The sequence below is a fragment of the Diuraphis noxia genome, unplaced genomic scaffold, assembly GCF_037042655.1.
Source record: "Diuraphis noxia isolate RWA-SAM2 unplaced genomic scaffold, SU_Dnox_SAM2 contig0002, whole genome shotgun sequence".
NCBI classification, from domain to species: Eukaryota; Metazoa; Arthropoda; class Insecta; order Hemiptera; family Aphididae; genus Diuraphis; species Diuraphis noxia.
Window position 1 is genome coordinate 53328482 of NW_028301712.1, and position 6527 is coordinate 53335008.

The 6527-nt window shown below is 27.1% G+C and overlaps 1 protein-coding gene across 1 annotated transcript in view; it reads right to left on the reverse strand.

The window, feature by feature from the left end:
• Positions 1-5042, reverse strand: part of LOC107170025 (Activating transcription factor 3) — a 40428-nt gene extending 35386 nt beyond the window's left edge. The window contains exon 1 of the mRNA XM_089220009.1: positions 4918-5042. The gene's annotated coding sequence lies outside the window, so the exon portion shown is untranslated. The remainder of the gene's footprint in view (positions 1-4917) is intronic.
• Positions 5043-6527: the final 1485 nt, after the last annotated feature.

Below are 6527 nucleotides of genomic sequence, written 5' to 3' on the forward strand. Positions count from 1 at the left end.
TTTTATCAGTGGTCGACAAACACTTATACTTTATGGAACTCATGGCCATAATATTCTGATTGACTATATACTTTTTATTCGATTTCAACAACGGTTTACCCATTGAAGATGTTTATTTTAGTAAAATAGCACGATTTAAGTCTATATTAGCAGGTACCTATAGGTAAAGTACGATAATATATTTTAATCACCGTCGTTATTAGTTTCATTACGAGTACGTCGTCAAATAGATTGTATATAATCTTTATACATTAAACATATTATGAACATTCATATAACCGCGTTTAAGGAAATTCGAATTATAGAGGTACTGGAAAAAAATTCTACTTCTAGAATTTGTCCCACCGACAAACATTTGAATTATCAAGGGGTACGGAATACATATCTTTCTTTTTTAATTATAGAGGTTTTCTCAGGGGACTAAGCGTTTAGTTCAATTTATGGAGTTTTTTGAATTATCGAGTGACTACTGTATATAATATAGATACCTACACAAACCGTAGATCAGATTTATCTGACTTAATAGCCATACAATTGTGATAATCATAGTCTTTATCGAATAGACCGATAAATTGGTTAATTATTTTGGTGCAATTTTATTAAAGCAGATAATTCTCAGCCGCATTGTTCAAAAATACACAAAACTAAAAAAAAAATAAAAAAAATAAATTTATAAACGTTCACATTATGTTTAATCGAGTACTTATATAGATAAAGCGCAACACAATCAGAACTGCAGTTAAATGAAACGTAAAGATTTATTTTTTGTTTCTAAATTTCAATTTATTAAAATAGCTTTTATTTTAGACGTAAAATCACAATAATATAATCATGATTCACACCTGCTGTCAGTATCATAGGTTAGGTTAGGTTAGTATCATAGTATAATATAATATAGTATACATATTACATATACTCTATACTGTCTAATCATTCCTAAACTTTTATAGAATAGTATATACGATCAATGGTCAGTAGGTAGTGGATACAATTGAGTGACTTACAGATGTATTTATAGATACTGGCGGTTTTTTTACGCGTCGTTAGACTAATAACAAATTTAATTATTTTGAAAAAACTAATGCATTTGTCTGCTTAACGTTATCAAGTGTGATCCATGATTCTTTTATGAAGTGATTGATAATGTCCCAATTGTCTTTTGATCAGTCACACTATACTATGGTCCGAAATGATATAATATTGCCTATACTATTATATTTATTATAGAAATATATGTATATTTATTTTTTTAAGAAATTTATTTTCTTCCTCAAAATCGACATAATAGACTGGTAAACGATGAAATTATAAATTTAAAATTAACTAAATAACTTATAATATACCTTTATAGGGCTATAGATGGTATAGATATAGATAAACCTATTTGTATCTTAGTATACTTATAAATCTTATTGAACAAGTTGTAACCAACAATAACTTATAGAGAAAAACTTGGATATTAACCGTGAATATACAGAGTGATTAAAATGATTAAATAAATAATTGTACAAATACAAAATACACCTGTACATTTTTATCTACATTTTATTAATTTGTAAAACGTTTTGAGTAATGTTTCTCGCTAAATACAGATTAATGGCCTATATTGAAATACTGTTCTAAGACTGAGGAGTGACATTAGCTTTATTCATTTAGTTTTTTAACTTGCCTTCAGCGTACAAAAATAACATATTTAGGTCTATAAGGTTGATATTACGGAGTTTCTGTTTTATATATTATTCTCTTGTTTCATAACTGTGTTGATAAAGTTGTTTAATGATGTCCCAGTTGCATTTTGATAAGTCCTACCATGTTCTGTGAACCTAAGTTTATCTCGAGTTTAAATTATTTAATCATATAATACGTACCTACACGTTATGATTAATTACAAGAATACCTATACTAAACAATAACGTTTGCCCGAACGATAAAATATGCAATAACTATACATCGGGTTTTCCGTATTCAAGTATAATATCAAAACTAATCAGTGTAACTTAACCTTTTAGTGATAACATTTTATTGAGTTTCGTCGCATCATAGGTTTTAGAATTGCGCTTATTGCATCTGTCCATCTATGTTCCACGTAATTGGGTGTACGTATTATACACCACTCGCCAAGTAATGGATAATAATGAGAGCTTTTCAACAGATATATATCATAATATATATAGGTATATTATTATATTATATTGTTTGAACTTTGAATAGTATTAGATTACCTATAGGAAGATATAATATAATATCAGGCTGGGTACCTATACATATCTAATATCTATATAGGTAAAATAAAAACGAAAAGCTGTTCGTTAGTAACCACATTGATCGAAAACAGCTGGACCAATTTGGCTCAATTTTTACAATGTCTGTAATATTTCAAATGAGTTTTAAGGAAACAAAAATTGAAAAAGTTGATTAGAAAAATAGAAAATTTAGGAAAACCGAAAGACCTTTTTTTAAATTGAATTTTGGTATAGACACAAATGTTTTCCTTAGGCAATGGCGCCGAATTTCTATAAATCTAGTAGGGCAAAAAATATTTCAAGAGGCCCAACATCTTAATATCGGCAAAAATGGTATACCGTGGAGAGGAAAATGGTCAATATGAAGTGGCTCTATCCTAAATTTTCAAAATATCAAAATATGTCGGGCCATGGCCCGACCTTAACATAGAGTTCGGCTCCACTGTCCTCAGGTTACATGATATAATATAATTATTATATAAATAATTTAAATTTTTGATTCTGACATTTGATCACAATATTTTTAACCCACTTTGATTTATTAGAAGTGAACATACTCAAAATAACAATACCGTTTTCAATAAACAGTCATACCAATAAACTACTTGAGACTTAGAAGATACTTATGTTTTATTTTTTCAATCATCATGCCTAATTAGCTATAAGGTATAGGTCACATATGCATTTTTTAGCTCAAGAAAAAAACTCTTTATTTATTTGGTTGTTATTGATCAACTACGTATTATGTAACTATAAGTATTATATAATCATCTCAAATAATATATATTAACGTTTTTTTTAACAAATCAAATATTTTTTATCGCCAGCAATATCGAGAGAGACAGATAGTAAGTAAAAGATACATATTATAACATTATACTTAGATGATACGTATCAGCGATTTGTACACTTTTATCAGCGTATCAGACAATCGCATAATGCATCATAGTCTTATAAGTATACATTTATTGAATAATTTGTCAAAATCGGTTTGGTTGCTCATCGATGAATTGCAGATATTGCCGAAAATAGATTTTTCGACCAGATTTCCCGAATCCAACGCTGCAAATCAATATAATATATATATATTATACACGCGAGTATTGTTGTATATACAATTATACAATGCATAAACAAACGGGTCTAACCTACACGATCCATCACTACTCCTTCCCGTTTCTGTATTGCAAGTGGTGCGCAAGATACATATTATTAATATTATAATATCTAGTTGCGGAGACGAGAGACTGCTGCTACAGACAGCGGTGCAGTATACCTATTCTCGGAAATTATTACAGTTTTTCATTTATTATTTTTTTTATATTCCCCATGTTTGTTTATAGACGAGAAAAAAAATCAATTGTCACGTAAGCGTTGATTTTATTTTGTATTTTTTGTTTTAGCCATTAATCTTATATACATACGCTGCAAATACGGCTTGCCTTGCAATATTGAAAACTAGCCGATCGATTCGGACTGCTGTGCTTTGCTATAGTTTCGACGTGTGTGTATTTTTTTCAGATTAAAAACATCAACAAACTAACAAACTGTACGCTTTGGAGGAAAATTATGAAGTCATACATATGATGATTTTATAATAACATTATATTTGATGCCTGCTGCGTTGGAGGTATTTTGCGTTAAGCTTTCTTTACTTACATAGAAATTCTTAAAATTCACCACGAAATACTATTCGTTAAATCGCTATAAAAATGTTTCTATTATACCGCTCAAAAAAATATTTGTCAATTCATTATATTAATATTTAAAAAAAAGAAGTATTTATTCAGTTTGAAAATAATAGTTAAAATTTTATTTTTCACTTATATCGTTCATGTAAATATGATGTTATAAGGTCGTTCAATAAAATACAATTTATACTTCATTATTAATTAATTTTTAGTTTGAGATGTTCAGATCCTCATCATAAGAGTTTAATATATTAAACACAGAGTAGTACTTTTAATTTCTGAAATAACATCTATTTTTTATTATACATTTGTACCTATAGAGTTTTTATTAATTATTTATAAGCTAAAAACAGAGTGTAAGTACTATTACAGATTATATTTTTCCAAAGTACCTATTACGAAAATTGAATGCACATAGACAGAACTACAAAATAAAATATGAACATTATAAAATAATATAGTTGTCAATGTAAACTCAAACCAATGTAACTAAAATTTTGTAACCCAATGGCCTATGTCGCCGAGGGTATATTACAAATTGAATTAAAATAAAAATGACAGCAAAAATTGAAAAACTCTAATTACCAAATAGTATCTATAATTTATTTTGCAATACTATTGTTTTTTTTTTGTGGGGGGGGGGGGGTTGAACCTCTAAATCCCCCCCTTTATACGGGACTGCTAGCATCTATGTGATTTTGTTATTAAAAAAAAAAAGCCTATAATCTAAATTATAACAAATATATAAGCCCAATGGCCTATGTTACTAAGGGTCTATGTAGAATTTAAAAAAAAAAAAACAATATTTATATATATTCCTATAAATTTATCATCACAAATCATTTTATTTATTTAAAAATGATAAAATAGGTACATTTCGCAATATTTCACTTCAAGTCTTAAGAATCATCATTCTACGAACAATTTATTTTTATTGACTATTTAATCAATGATAGATTTTTATTAAATAAAACAAGACTTACATTTTTATACAGATATATGTAATGCATTTTTAGTAATCGTTGGCCCGATCGTCATGATGATGGTCTGATTCAATTTTCGTAGTTCAAACCGATAAAAATAATTATTATTAGGTATCAACAAAATTATACGTTACAACTGGCCCGCTTGTCGATAAACTGGATGATAAATTATAATATGAACTTAATATTATTTGATGTTGCCACTCGACCGTATGCGATAGTTTCGAAGGTTTACTAATTATTACTCATAAGCACACATACACGATTTTCCAAATAAAATCAAACAATAACAATTTTGTACTTCTATTATATGCACTTCAAATGTGTATGTACTCATTGCATAAAATATAGTGAACGTTTCTAGTTTTCAAATTCTTTATAAGTGACAATATCAATATCATTATCTTGACAAATCGTATTAAGACAATATTTTGCATAACACTATAATATCTTTTTTAAAACAAAATTACTATAGATTAACTAATAAATAATAATCTATATTAAACCTATAAATATATTAACTTTATAAATCAATAAATTAAATATGTAGTAATAATAACATATTATTATTATTCTTTAGGTACAACATTGAACATAATATTATAATTAGTCAATACAATAGGTAACTATTAGCTATGAATATAATAAATAAATGTTAACTATGATTTTATTTCTTCATTTGAATCAAGACCATTGGCTGGGGAGTCAAAGAGATATGAACACCTCAACCATAATTTTTTTTCAATTTATTTACGTTTTAAGGGTTTTTTAGTCAAAAAACATATTTATAACTACTCTAATTCAATAATCCTAAAACAATTTGTTTGCTGGCCATGACCTTCAATTAAATATATACGCCCTCGGAATCAGTGGGCACTATTATTAGGAGTGATTTACAGATATTTGTTAATATATGTAGGAACTCCATCATAATACATTAATATGCCTTTAAATCAATAAATTACTAAATGATCAGTCATTAAGATAGATATTATTGTTATTTTGTGTATATTGGCAGAGACAATAATAAAAGCAATAAAGGTGGAAATCAGGAGATAGAGTTAATTAGATTTTTGTTTATCAATGTATACAATATTCATATTTATGCAATAAGTTTTTTATGTTTGTTATTTTTATAACATGCGCGGTATTACCGATAACCATTGATTATAAATACTGTTATAGTTTAATAATCAATGGTGTAACTCTATTTTAAATTAAAACCACACCCATTTTCATCACAATTTTTTTTTGTGAAATTGATTAATAAAACTATCTTCCTTGATTAAAAGCTTATAATTATAATAATTTCGATAAAAGTCGAATGCTCTTAAAATGGGTTTTGTTAATTGGTTAACTGAGTGAAATTTGTATTAATATCTATAATATTAAACACATATTATAATTTTCTTTAGAATATAAAATTTATGAAGGCCAAATAAAAGTATTTAGGTTTTTTTCTCTTAACTACACTATTTTAATTGTGGTATAGGTGTTATAACACTTATGTGTTATGTACTTAAAACACTTTTTTAATAATTTCAAAGTTACAGCACTTACAACTAATATAAAGACCCTTAGTTTTCATCTTGGATCCTTTTACTCATTAT